Genomic DNA, 15,403 nt, shown 5'->3' with positions numbered 1-15,403 from the left:
TCACAACGACCAACAACCAGAGTTGTAAGCTGTCTAAAACTGTACCCAAGAGGGCATGCTGCAAAGATATGGGACTTGCACCCTAGCCAGCTTCTGACCTATTCTCCTACATCTGCTTGCAGGAAGCATCTTACACCACTTAGTATTTATAACCCTGATTCTGCTCTGGAATTAGGTGACCAAGTAATTTGTTCTATAAATTTAATGGGATTTGAGCGGATTTTTCCCTTTTTTTCAAACGCAGTTGGAACTGACTTTTTCCCTCCTCTTTTCACCCAGAGAGCATCCAGTGGGAGCTGACAGAAGTGGGTTCAACCCTTCAGCTTGATGTGCATCAGTCCTCTCAAGATAGGTCAAAAAATGTCAGGAGAGCCACTTCTGTTTCTGGAGAAACACGGATGTTGATGACACCTCACAGTAGCTTCAGCAGAGAGAAACCAAGTAGGTTTCAGAGCAATTCTCAGGGTCTTCCCTCAAAAGCAAATGTCTTTCTAATCGGTCCAGGAGGGATGCCCAAGAGAATTGGATGATTTTGCTTGTTTCCTTTAACTGATATGGAATAAAATCTGCTCCAGGAGCGCTCTGGTTGCTCTTCATCCAGTACACAAAGAAGGTGAGAGGAAAGAATGAATGTGATTTTTCTCTGCTTTTCCCTTGTCATCACCACAACATGAAAAGAATATTCTAAACCTCAGACCTTTCCCTGCCAATTTCTTTCCTCCTTACTCACAGCGATTATTTCAGAGGTACAAAGGTATTTCTTTTTCTGTTGAGTGTATATCAGGGCATGTTGCTATTCAGGCTGACACTATTAGGCAACTGCAGATGCATGCCTGAGTCACACATATGTCAAGAGCACTGAAAGAGCATTACAGCATTAGGAAGAGAGAAAAATCTGGGTTTGATTACTGATAATTATAGATAAGCTGTAGCTGACAGTCATTTTCTGACCGCAAACTCGAATCAATCAATTAAAGACTGCATGCAGCAGCACCCGTGTTTAATCATTTCCAGGCTCTTTAAAATGATCCATTACTCTGATAGCATGTCAGAGCTGCTGCGTACCATTTGCTCTTGCTGCTGAGGGTCAAATACGCAGCTACTTTCAGGCTAATTTCAAGAACACAAGCTAAAAAAAAGAATCTGTTTATAAAGATTAGCTATAACTATTAAATCACTCTCTTAGTTTAATGAAATGAACATCACAGCTGATGATTTAAATATTTTTTGATCTCATGACACATAGACAAGGGCATTTTTAAATAGAATGTATCAGTGTTGCATCAGGGAGAAAAGAAAAGAAGGATGGAATAATATAAGTTCAATTGTGTTCCTCCCTTGCTCCTATTTTCAAAGGTTTTTCACATGGAACTTCAATATCGGAGAGAATTTTGTAACACGACCTGGACAAAGGACTGCTGTCAGACTGTAAGACTCTCCACTGGAACTACTTTGGCAAACTGGGTTGTTTTTGCTGAAGTCTGTTTTCTTCAAGCTTTGAAAAGAGAAAAAAGGTTCTGATGGTTTAGAAATTATCAGCTAATATTTTCAGAATAAAATATTTCTCTCTTTGCTTTGAAACAATTTTTAAATTAGATGTTTTAAAATACTGAGATATTTCATGTCACATACACAAGAAAGCTAAGTGAAAGATGTTATTATGGTTTTATGAAAATGAAATGTTTTGGATGACATAACATTCCTTTTTACATGATTTTCTTTCAGGGAGAAATTTCCCATTTTCATTCATTATCCAGTTAAAAGTTTATGTAAAAATTCTGGTTCAAATAAATCAATACTTGTAATAGAAATAATTCTATCAGTAATTTTTCAGTCAAATCCTGGATAATGATAGGTAATAGCCTATACCTTCCAGGTGAGGTAAGCCAGCATAGCAACAGTTAGTAACTTGTCTAGATTTATCACAAAGGCTCCATGGAGCAATAATGATGACTGTCATATAAGGATAGGGCCCAGTTACACACAGAAATTAAATCTCAAAGAAAATAATTAGCTAATACAGCATAGTACTGAGATGCAGGACTTTGGGTTTCTATCATCAGCTTTGTTGTTCTAGTAAATTTTGAATGTGTTGCCTAAACTATATTCAGTCCACATATATTTAATGTTTGGTCAAATCTGAGTGGATTTATTTCAATTTAACAATTGAATTTCTAAGGTAAAATGAATGAAACTGGATAAAGTTACTTCTTTGACTAAGAAAGGGTACTTCTACTAAGCAAGGGTATCAGTATCAGGATTCAATGCATTTTAATAAGTCCATTTTAAAATAAATATGGACTGAAGTTCCTGATTGTCTCTGTATCCAGCAAGACCTGGACAGGCTGGAGAGCTGGGCCGAAGGGAACTTGATGAAATTCAACAAGAGCAAGTGCAAGGTCCTGCACCTGGGCAGGAACAACCCCATGCACCAGTACAGGCTTGGGGCTGAACTACTGGAAAGCAGCTGTGTTGAGAAGGACTGGGGAGGGCTGGTGGACAACAAGCTGACTCTGAGCCAGCACTGTGCCCTTGTGGCCAGGAAGGCCAACGGTATCCTGGGCTGCATTAAAAGGAGTGTGGCCAGCAGATCGAGGGAGGTCATCCTCCCCCTCTACTCTGCCCTGGTGAAACCACACTTGGAGTACTGCACCCAGTTTTGGGCCCCCAGTTTTAAGAAGGATGTGGAACTGCTTGAGCAAGTCCAGCAGAGAGCTACGAAGATGATCAGGGGACTGGAGCATTTCCCTTATGAGGAAAGGCTGAGAGACTTGGGTTTGTTTAGCCTGGAGAACAGAAGACTGGCGGGGGGGGACTTCATCAATACCTATAAATATCTAAAGCGTGGGTGTCAAGAGGATGGGACTGGACTCTTTTCAATAGTGCTCAATGACAGGACAAGGGGCAATGGGCACAAGTTGGAACACAGGAAGTTCCACTTAAACATGAGAAAAAACTTCTTTATTGTGAGGGTGCCAGAGCAGTGGAACAGGCTGCCCAGGGAGGGTGTGGAGTCTCCTTCCCTGGAGACATTCAAAACCCGCCTGAGCGTGGCCCTGTGCCCCCTGCTCTAGGTGTCCCTGCTCAAGCAGGGGGCTTGGATAAGGTGATCTCCAGAGGTCCCTTCCAACCCCTACCATTCTGTGATTCTGTGATTTCTCTTAAAAGACTGAAAAGGATCTCCTCGTCGCTCACGCTGTTACTCAATACGATGCACGAGTAGGAAACAAAGAGCAACTCCAACATTGTAAAATAAAGGCTGATTTCTGCCAAGCACTGTAGGTGGGTCTCATCTCAGTTACCTCTTGACATCTCCAGCACAGACACCTACTTATAGTCACCTTATACAAATGTCACAGTCACTGGAGATAAGTAGTGTCTTCTAGGACACAGTTCATCTCATCCAGAAGGATGAGACCCTGAAAGTGCCTACTTCTTACTGCAGTCAACAGGAGGAGCTGAGGGTGACCAGCTTAGCTGTAGACATATCCGTGTGGCCACATAAACCTCCTGCACAGAGTTGCATATTCCTAAAAAACTGGTATATCTGACTGGAGAGCCCTGGGAGCTTGCATGAAGGTCACTGAAGAGATCCTTGACATCAGCTGCCTGACCCAGCCCTTTAGCTGAGGGTTATTATGCTGGGAAGGAGCAGCAGAAGCAAAACCATGCTTTTGTCCCAATAGCTGCACTTCAGGCTTGATGTGTTACCCAGCATGCTGAGGACTGCTGCCCAGTAGTTTTGACATGAACCCATTCCTCCTCTTCTTCATAGGAATACTCTGACATCCTGGCTGCAGACCTGCCTGTACTTCTTTCTGAAGGCAAAATATTTGGTATGAAAATGTACTGCTGTTTTTCTTCTTTTCCAGAGGCCTTAGGTAAGCTATTGTCAGGAATTCACTGCAATCATACCAAGTAAATCCTGGTGCATGCTATTTGAAACATTTTTTTGAGCAGAGGTTGCTGTGGGTAAGCCTCCACCTGCCTACAGAACAGAAAATATCTTCTGAGCACAAGCTGTTCCTTCACTGATGCATTTTGTTCTGCTGACATGAACAAGTGCCTGCATAGGTACAATTTATCAGAGCCCCTTTTATGAAAAAAAAAAAAAAAAGATATGGACTTTTAATTCGGTGGAGATGCTTTTAACAGACTCCTTACTGTTACTGCTGCTTATTTATGTGAACTTCCTGTTGATCTCCTTGAGGATTTTGCTTGTCTAAGGAGTTTCAGCAGAACCCAATGCTGGGGTGCACAGCAGAAACTCTTTGCCTCTTTGCTGGAATACTATCAGCTGATCTGAATAGCCTCTTGTGAAATTGTTTATTTATAATATTAATCTCAGAGCATTTACACTCCACTGATGACTTGAAATTTAAGCAGTTATTTATAATCATGTTAAATAAGACCACATTTCTATTCCACTCACAAGTTAAGTTAGTTATCAGATTACATGTCTGTTTCATTCCTTTTATCTCTGATACTATGGGCTGCTCTCAACAACGGCATCAAATGAACTTGGATGTCCGACTATAAATCATGCACATGTCGAAACAATAATGCTGAAAGGATTATCATCACCCTCTGTAATTACAATAATGGAAAACAGATACTGAAAGGACATTTTTCTGATCCTTGGAAAATCCCTGAAGAGGTCAATTTACTTTTCTTTGGGGAATATTTAACACAAGGAAAGTTATTGGTATATACGTCTGTTGAAAGAACTGAACTTATAATAAGCACAGTGTCACAATATAAATTTAAAGTATATTTTATTGCACTGTTATGGTGGGGGTCTCCAGATGGTCCTGATATACATAGTTTTGTAAGGAAGTTCTTTTTTGACTGAGAACACTGATCACTGTCTGATGAAATGCTCTGTCACAGCTGAGGCACACTACTGTTTGTAGGAACCTGTTGCAAGCAGCAGGGGAGAATAACATCCACCAGGACCTACCTGGCACCTGGTTTTGGAGCCAGGTTGCAGTAGAACTGGGTGTGGTACTGTGCTGGAGGTTTTGGAAGAGGAGAATTTCTTCTATGCTCTTTGACCAACTCTATTCAAGAACGGATCTATGTGGTATAATAAAAGAAAATAAATGCTAAGAAAAAGAAACCCTTACATACCATTAATTTCTTTTATTGTAAGAAGCATGCATCCAACTGTTAAGTCCTGAATTTGCAGCTCTCAAGTCTAAATTGAGTCATATATTTTAGGACTTAAATAAGTCTCGGTGGATGCATAGGCTCTTTGCATCTTCTTCATGACGGCTAATTCTGTCCAACAGAATTAGATTTCTTAGTCCTACTTCTGAAGGCCGAAGTTGACTACCATAACAGACAAATTCCACATTTCTTGCTCTTTTCCTATACTGTTGTTTCCCTGACATCCAGCAAACCATTTTTAAGCTAGTCTGAATATGGCCATACCAACTGTTGTGTCAGCACAACTGAGGGTGCAATAACCTTCAGCTTGAGTACTGTTATGACAGGACAAGAGCTCAGATCCATATTTAAATAACCAGGCTTTGCCCATCTAGCACGTTTTGACTTTATCAGGGTAGGGTGTACTCACAGGAGCAATTTAGCTGTCAGCTGAGGGAACAGCAACCTCCAGCAGGCAGAAGCTGTAACCTCTTCTGCTGGCATGGCCAGAACTAGAAGTCCACAGCCTAAGCCACAAGGTTTTGGTTGCGTGAGTAGCTCACTTGCTGCGTAGAGAAGAAGGTTGCAACAGAACCACAGAAAATTGTTCAAATGAGAGTTTTGTCCACCTACATGGTTGTTTGCAATAAAAACATCTTCTCTGGTCACTCTTGCCAGCAGTACTCTCTAGCATATTCTGGCAGTTTTGTCCACGGGCATCTCAGTGGAGGGCACAGTTCTGGTCTCTGCATTTCCAGATGGACACAGAGTTGAGGCAAGGGCAATAAAAGTAATACATGGGATAAAAGAGATGCCTTATGAAGAGGCACTGTCAGAGCAGCTTACTGGGCCACATTAGGTCTAATTCTGTAAGGCATGGTTTGTGTTTATGCTCTTAGAATAACAGCTCACAGGAACAACTGAGATAGTGAATATCCTCATAACAAATGCTTTATTGTAGAGTTGTCCAGCACAGCTACTTTGTAACAAATTCCACCTGAATTTCTCCCTCAGCAAGTCCATCTCACCCTCCAGCATGTCACTGCCATGTGCTTGGGGAAGCAATACACACCACTGCTTGTGGTTAGGCAAGAGCTCCCTCTGAAGAAAGGGCTTGCTTTCTTTCCTTGCTGGTTGGCTACTTGTTTGTCTCCTGGTAGAGCTGGTGAAAGCTGTTGCAAAATGTGTGGGTTGCCAGAAGAAAACATTGCTCTGTCTTGTTTACAGAACCTGAGCTCCCTTAAAACAAACCCATAATGGTTAGTGAGTACCTTGTGTCCTTCTTCAAAGGATGGCCAGCACATAGATTTTTTTACCCAGGGCACAGGCTGAACACTGCTTTAGAGAGACGTAATTCAGTCTTTGCTTCTCACTTGATTATGGGAAGAATAAATTGTATGAGCCTTTTTCCTAGACTGGATCACTCCCTTTCATATGCATTGTAGGAGTTAATGATGAAACGTAGTCCTGCAAAGCCAAGGTAGTAATCGTTCCTTGTCCATGCACAGCTGTCAGTATGAAAAGGAAATATGGGCCCAGTGAAGTTACATCTACAAATCTAGGCCAAATATGGTAATAAAGTGGCCTGAATATAATCTGGGGAAGCTGACATTTGTAAATCCGTTCCCAAATGCAGGTTCCAATTAATTTCTCCTGTCTTCTAATGACCTGATAAGTCCTTTGGGACTATCCCTTTTCAAAATGTGAATGTGTGGCCAGAGATTCGGATTCATCTGCTCTAATTTTAGGGATCTACAAAGTAAGTGTGTATATCTGAGCTCGTCACTGAGACTCCTTTCACAGCCAATAGGGATCTCGTCCACATAGTCAGTAGAGTCTGGGATCAGGTGAAACATGCCCCAGGCTGCCATTCCATTGATAAACTAACTGGGTCTCAAATGACCATAAGAGGTGTTTATCCAACTAGCTCGTATGTAGACACCTACACTGTAGCCCCCTAAAATTAAGAAAGAAGGGTCCCCCTGAAGGAAATGAGTATGAGCAGCTCTCTAAAGACTGCACTTGTACCATAGACACTAGCACTATAGATTTGAACACCAAGTGTCTTAATTTTTCCTTCCTTTCCTGGACTATTGCAAAGGAACCGTACCCTAGATAAGAATTTCTCTGATGTAGGACTTCTCAGCAGCAGCTTCATCTTGTCAATGTAACAAAAGTTCCTGTTCCAGGGGCTCTATTGTAGGAGCTGACAAGTATGGGCTGGTGGAACAGTTCATCATGCCCTCACCATTGGGAGAGAATCACTGCATAATTAGTCCTAGAGCTAGGAGAGCCATAAATTACCTTGACAGCCACTTCTCTGGGTGAGAAAGCAGATCATCTGAATGTGGTTGTGCCAGGAGATCTTCACAAGGGTTATAAACTTGCCCTTCAAGTTAATAATATTTTGCTTAAATCCTGTGAAGGCCTGTATAGACACAACGTCCTTGGACACTTTCCCTGTACTTGGTCATGCCCCCACAAGTACAAACAGGACCTTAGCAAAGAGCTGCTTACCAGCTCTCAGCCATCCCAGTCACCTCCCAGACCTCCACCTACTCATTTCCTTAGTGGCACCTTTCAGCAGTTCTTACCACGCCACTGAAGGAGCAGGTGCTAATTCTAATTCTAAATAAATATTTCCTGTGTCCTTTACGGTCAAATCTAAACCATAATAGCCTTCTTCAGATTTCCTGCCATCCCATCCTGGGGAAACAGTGAGAGTTCACACTGCCTTTTTACATTCTCCCTACTAGGTAAATCACTGTTATTACAATATGCACCTATATCCCACACTGCTCTCACCCTAATGAGACTGAAGCCTGACCAAGAGCAGAGCTGGTCTTTGTGTTCAGGGTGCAGCATCATGGACCTAGGCTCCAGTTCTCATACTGTATAAAAAGATAATAATAATCCAATATATATCTAGTCCCCATTAAGCTTGTCTTTGAGATAGACTTTAAATCTGTTGCTGAGACAAGACTGAATATTGGCTGTCCTTCATCTCAGAACATTATTACATTAGGTACACTAGTCAGCTTGCAGTTGTTCAAAGGCATGTAAATATATATAAACACACAAAAAAATGTCTACTCTCTGCTGCATCAGTCTTAGCAGAGAAAGCCAACTTCCAGCATGTTATTTTCTGATAACTCTGCCTTTGCTTCAGTAATACTCAGATGGGATAGAGTGAGAGGAACGTTATGCAATGCACACTGATATATTACCCTGACCCTAAACCTTAGAGTGCATCAGGCAATATTACTCTGTAAAATTATACTCAGCTCAACACAAACATTTAAAATAGATGAACCTCAGAGAAGAAATGCTGCCCTCAGACATTTCAAAGGCATTTGCAAAAAAATACGATTCAGGATTTTAGAGTTGTTCTTGTTTTCATTACTCTGTGCTCAAGTATTGGCTAAGTATCAAAGCTCCTGAAAGCAGCAAGACAACTGGGATATTCAAAAAAGGGAAAAGAGACCTCAAACTGTCCCTTCAAAGAAAGAAAGACCTTTTTTCTCTGAAGTTTCAGTCTGTCCTGCGAGGTTTCATTTTTACTATATTTTTAAATCAATCTACAGTGATTCTTTAGCTACACTGTTATCAATGCAGCAACAGTATAGCCTTAAAGCATTATAAATTCATACTGAAATTAATCTGCCTGGACCCCAGGGTTCAGACTACCATCTGCAGACTCAACATACAACGCTCCTTTGTTTTGCCCTTCTAATTTAGCCTTTGGAAAGTCCTCTGTGACAGCCAAATCAAGTTGTTTCAGAGAGTGGCAATTCTTACAGCTACTTTTCATCAATCGTTTCCACTTTGTTCCCTTATAAAACTAGTGCATTCAATTTCCACTTTAATTAAGAAGCTGAAAAAAATAAGATGAGGCATAAGTAACACAAAGGCTGTAGAAAATACATGGCACTAACAGAGTCAACCTATAGTTTCTACTACCTTCAGAAATGACATTGACTTCCCCAGGTGTTGAAACACTGTTTTTAATAGCATCAGATATTAACTACTGTATGTTACAGTGAGCCAAACTGAGTCATATAAAACTGCCCTTATCATCAGTAAAATAAATAAACACAATAAAAATGCTACACCCTACTGTAAAGCTGTGCCCATCTGACACTTACAGATGTGGGACAGCTATTTCTAATTCTTTTTTCCTCTCATATAAATACTTCAAAAGGAGGAAAAGTAGGATTTTATCAGTGGAGAAATTTTGTGAGATGCTAAGGAAATGTTTTTCATTCTTCCATTTTGCAGGACTTCATCCTCTTTGTTATCTTTCCCCAGAATTTTGGAAGACTAGAAATTTTCTTACTGAAATAAGAAGATAGCAAAGAACCAGTGATGGTGGAAATATGCCATCTTTTATATTTTTTAATTGAAACGAAATAGTGTTATTTTATTTCAGTGGCTATGTCCCACAGAATGCCTGAGGCCTACTTGGTCATAGCCAGGGGCTCCTTCTGAACACTGTTTTCACCAGCTGCCTTACTTCTCTTTTGCTGTATGTATGCCTTTTACAAAAAGTTCTGCTGAACAACATCCTTCTGGTATATTTATATTTATGTTTATGTATGGAGGTCCAGTCCTGTGTCTTAGGTTTCACAGATTTATAGCACCAGCCAAGAAGAGGTACTTATCCCAGGTTCAGGTATCCTGGCAACAATTAAGGAAATGGTAGTATCAAAACCAGCAGTAACTTTCTGCTCCCCATAGGTAGATTACTAGTCACAGCAACACCAATATTGCTTCTCTACACACATCTATCCTCCCCCAATATTTTTTTGCAATCAACAGTCTCCCACAAGATTTCTTTTGTTTTTATAATTTCTAGCTTGGGTGTTGATCTAAGCTTGAACAGCATAACCTAGGCATGTCATACCTTTTTTAGGATTCTGTAGAACAAGCCCGCTACCTTAGGTGTTTCAGGGATAAGGGCAGAGGAGGAGACTAAGTCATCAGAGAAAGAGGGGAAAACTGGTTTTCCTTCTGTTAACGGAAGAAGCAGAAACTGACCAATGTGCTCTGCTAGGGAAGCACCAGCACACATTGATGTCAGGGGATGAATATTATTTCACCAGGGAGACTAGAAAGGCAATTACCTAAAGTCACTGGACAATGGTGAGTTAGAGGTGGATTAAAACAACAGACGACTTGGCTCTGAATGGCGAGTCTCCTCTCCTAGCCTTGCTATGCTAATTCCCTCACCTATAACTCAGAAGCAGTAGTAAGAATGCTCATCTCGCAGGGCTTTGTAGGCTTTTACCAAGCATTATATAAATGCCATTCGCACAGCACTGAGTTCAACGGTGCTACTTAATATGAATAAGCATGTAAGAAGGAGGCCCATAGCAAGTGATGTCTGAACCTTAACAGCGCAGACAGTAACTCTGCAAAGACAAACACAATGATCTCTTCAGTGTAATTTTCTCCTTCCTCACGCACAGACTGCAGATTTTCAACCAGGGGGTCCCAGTGAGTGGGGAAAGCGCTGCCGTGAGATCCATGCACCCCCTACTCCACACCAGGTTTCCTCCCTGGCAGTGCACAGGGCCAGGTGGAGCCCCTGGCCACAGAGCCTCCTGCCTGCGGATTTCCTGAACAGGCTCAATGGGATGCAAAAGCCCCAAGTGGCAGAAAATCACATCTATAAATTAAAATTATTCTCATTTTAATAACTAGAGTCAGGCATACAGTGGTGCGTGTATGTATGTGTATTTGTACAGAGGAGCTCCCTTTGCATATTGAAAGAAGCAAAAGTTACTCAGGTGGTTAGGCTAGAAGAGCGCCAGTATATACTGGCAGCTGTGAGTGAATATCTGCTTTAGATGTGTGACCCCTTGATCAAGCAGTTAAAAACATTCAAAATGTTATGTTTGAGATAATCAAGTTTCCTTTTAACTAATACAGTATGTTATAGAAATGAAATTATGACAGAATCCTTCTGATGTTTGTTAACGAGGACATCAAACATGTTACTTTCATTACCCTGAGTACTGATGAAGTCTCTATTATTAAAACAAGAAGAGAAAGCAATGACATATCTGAGCAGAGATGACCAAAACTTTGCCTGCAGAACTGAAAGATACAGTCCAAGAACTGCAGTTTTTCAGAACTCTTTTTCCAGTTCTCTTCATAATTTCAAAGATGGAGTGAAACAGGAGTCAAAATTAATCTGCCCTGGAACAAAATTTATCTTTTGTCAGGATCTCACACAGAAAGATAACAGTCAAATTTTGTCAATCATATCACCATCACGTTTTAGTGTGCCTCTTAAGAGCTTAATTAAACCTGAGAAACCTTTACAAAGTGAAATTATTTTTATAGCTGCTTTGATTACACCCTGTTCCTAAGTCTGAACCGTCTGCTCTCCCTCACTGCAGTACGTGCCATAAACAGCTGCCTCCTGAGGGAAGAGAATAGGAAGTGGAAGAATGCTTCATCAGGCAATTAGTACTATTAACACACACATGCGCACACGCACACACACAAACGCACATTTATGTCCATATATTTAAAAGTTTAAAAAGTTTGGCAGGATATAGCGTGGATCTGTTTGACACATAAACATGAAAGTATGGCCTTGTTCTTTGTTGCAAAGTATTTATGTTGTAAAAATTGGTTAAACATGTTCTGCGTCTATGCAGACTGAGGATGTTTCATAGCAACACACACAAAGCCAAGCGATTCTACAATGTACCAGAGTTATTCTTGCAAAAGTTAATTTTTAATGCTATAATTATTCTGTAAGTTGGCCTGAAATATATAAATCTTTTATAAAGTCAAATTTTATTTCTACAAATATACAAAACAAACAGGGAAACCTACTATTAAGTTGTGCTACCGTAAAACATTTCAGAAATAAGGAGGATGATTTCTGAGAAACAAAAGTTTGCAAAGGCTTTCCTACTTCATTATAGAGTGTAAAACTGTGGACATTCAGCACCTTAATTTTCATTTCCACTTTGGTATGTATTTCTCATCTTGAAAAGTTTAATTTTCATGGCAGTTTTGGAAGGCGAATACATATGGGCTTTCCGGATACGGTTTGCTTGCTTTTTCTGACAAACTATTATTGCATTTCCCAACACACTCATTTTTTTTTCCTGTTTACAGTCACAGGGATCAGTTTTTTATAAGACTGTTACCCACAGGGAGGGAAAGAGCCAAGGAACTCTTGGAGTCCTCCTGCAAAACTAAAACCCCTCCTGAACGTTTTGCCAATTATCAGAAAAACTAAACCCAAAATAATACAAAGGAAGTGCTTAAACCTCTGCTCTATAGTTTGTATTTAAACAGCAATGTGGGTTCTCTTATTTTAAAAAACCAAACAACTCTAATTCTGCTTTCCAGCTCACTTCAGGAAGGTGTTTTGAGCGACTGATAAACTTAGACCAACAAACTAAGTGACTAAAAAGCTTTCTTTCCTTGTGGCAGACTCATAAGATGGAAAGGTATTATGTAGAAATATGAAAGAAAGATCACAGTGATTGTCTTGGATCCTGAATTCAGCTGGGCTCTCCCAATAAACTTGGAAATAGTTTTGAAGTAGTTGTTGAAGAGTATAGATAAAAAAAAAAATAATTGTATTTTAAAGCATGGCTTGAAGTTTCCATGCATGGCTATGAGATCTGCTGAACCACTCCAGGTGTCAGTGCGAAGTCATGTTCTTCAGCATGTTTACCTGTGTGGATGCGTACTCACACACACTGCGTATTCACATACACATCCCCTGCCTTGTATAGCCATTAGTGGCTCTGGGTATGTCATTTAGATGATATTCAAGCCATTCTTGCTCTCCAGATTAAGTAATCAATGATGGCATCCTCCTGCCAGGCACAAACCAGCAGATTTTAAGTAGAAATACCCATGCGTGTTAGGGGCACAAGGCACAGAGCTGTCTGGAAATAGGGGCTGATTATAACTTGATACTAGCAACAATTCTTCTGACTGTGCATCTTGAGGACCCTTAAGGAGGTGGCCAGATTTTTGTTACCGGGGAGGCTGAAGCATATACACAAAACCAGGCTCAAAAATGTTGTCTGAGTCATTGGCAGAAAAGAATGAGCCTGCATCACTATGCTCTTGGCCTACTGTCTTGCCTGCACTTACTGAAACCAAGTACAGCCGGACAGCTGATGGCTTGCAGAGCAGCAGAGAGCACCATGCAGTTTTTGTTTTCCATGAAGAACCAAGAATTCCTTGGCCAACGTCTGGAAACATTCCCTCTTTTCCTAAAAGTTTCTAAACTTCCAGCAACTAAGATACAGTCCTCCTCATCTACCAGACCACCACAGGTTAATTGGCACTCACACAAATGACCACAGATGTTTGCAAGATGTTGTTGAGTCCCCTCTGAGACTATCATTACCTGCCTAGCGTCAGTGCAGCACTGATATGTAATTTATTCCTTTGGACGAGCTCCATCACCATATAACAAAATAACATAAATCTCCCCACAGTGTCATTGCCTTGGGATAAGCCCAGCACCGAAAGGCTGGAGGGGTTGCTTTGCATCGACCCAGTTTGCCACTTGGTCTTGCTGTGAGACAATGACTCTTAAAGTGTTTTTCTGACACCTTGTTAGGACAGTGCCTCAGACGTAGATGGGAACTAAACCAGTAAGCACTAATAGCTGTTCACATGTGCAAGTACTGTTTAGCATTGTAAATATGGAACAACCCAGACATTTCTATCCCCCCCACCCCCCAGCCTATTGACACCCGTTAGGAGACGCCGTTACCCGCCGACCGTGATCTGGATGACGCAGCGGTCTTCCCCTGGACACCGTCATTTTAGCATCTAGCCAAGAGGTGGCAGTACTTCTCCACCATTCCGGGCCCAAGCGGTGCCTCATACCACCGCGAGGTCCGTCCTCGCAGCATCGGTATCGTCAGCTCCAGCTCTGATTTATTTATATTTACGGCAGAGCGAAAACAAATGTTCCGTATTTCTCCTGTGCTGCGATGGCTTCACTTCAGCAGGCTGGGAGGCACCTTGGGTTTCGGCATCCTGCAGCGGTGTGGTGCACCTCTGCCACCTCCGCCATGCAGTAGAGCCTGTGGGGCTGCAGCAGGTCCCCAACTGTGGAGAAGGATTTAATTTTGCTGGGGAGCATGGTTCTCAAAATGTCATAAACTGTGAACACACAGCTGGAGCAGTTTATGAACTGCAGAGAAACTCTGAGTATTTTAGCCCAAGTATTAATTCAAAGAGCATGCTTTGTTATTTCCTGTTTCATTGTTGTTTGTAAAATAGTTTAATGGGTAGTGAGCAGTAAACTGTTTAAAATCTGCTGTGCACATTGATGCGGTTTTATATTGCTAGAGAGGGAAGGATTTCACTGCTTTGGGTGTGAGGGAGAGAGGAAGATTTTCTTGATAATGAAAACCACAACTAATGCATTTACTTTGGAACAATTGTCTCAATTACATTATCGTGTAGATATTTTAATCAGGAATAAAAGTGATAATCCCCAAATGCAGGCCTAACAACAATTGAAACAGCTGCATACTTCAAAAAAAAAGGAAGCTTAGCTGTTAGTAATGACGTTTACATGCAGACAAGGAGAGCATGTTCTGTAAAACAAAAGCGACCCCGTTTAAAATATAAAAGGCAAAGCTTATTAAAATTGGTAATGACCTAATTGCAGAGCTGGTATGGATCACTACCTCACAGCATCCAGGCTATTATATCTGTGAAATTTTCTTATGGATATTAAAAATATCTACCACATAGCACAGGCAGGGTGAATGAGAGCAAAGGGACTGGCCTGCATCCATATGGCTAAACTCTCTTTACCTCTCCTCAGCATAATGGACTCATCTATCCTGACTTTTGGGAACAGTCCCTGCCTTGTGCTCTCCCTTGAACAATGCCCAGGAATGCTAGCTAGCACAGGACAGCCTAACAATATAGATATAGAAGGGAGTGATTTACTACATGGTTTCCTGTGTACTGTAGCACACTAGCAATGAATCAGCAGAGATGACTGTGTAACAGTACCCATGTCTATGCATTGGCCCTGTTTGGTTTACTAGTATGGGTGTAGCCAAAGAGGCTATATGCGAGCTGGAAGTCTCTACCCACTAACCAGACAACACTGGTATGGGAGTCCCATTGTGCCTGGCAAAGTTGCTGTCCCAGGCTAGGCTGTTGCAACATGCAGTCTCGTGTAGCTGGTTCTGTATATTCTTAACTAAGATTCCTCTGGAAAGCTGAAAGTATTTAAAAA

The sequence above is a fragment of the Phalacrocorax carbo genome, chromosome 3 (genome assembly GCF_963921805.1).
Source record: "Phalacrocorax carbo chromosome 3, bPhaCar2.1, whole genome shotgun sequence".
Classification (NCBI taxonomy): Eukaryota; Metazoa; Chordata; class Aves; order Suliformes; family Phalacrocoracidae; genus Phalacrocorax; species Phalacrocorax carbo.
Note: the sequence above shows the minus strand (reverse complement) of the source record.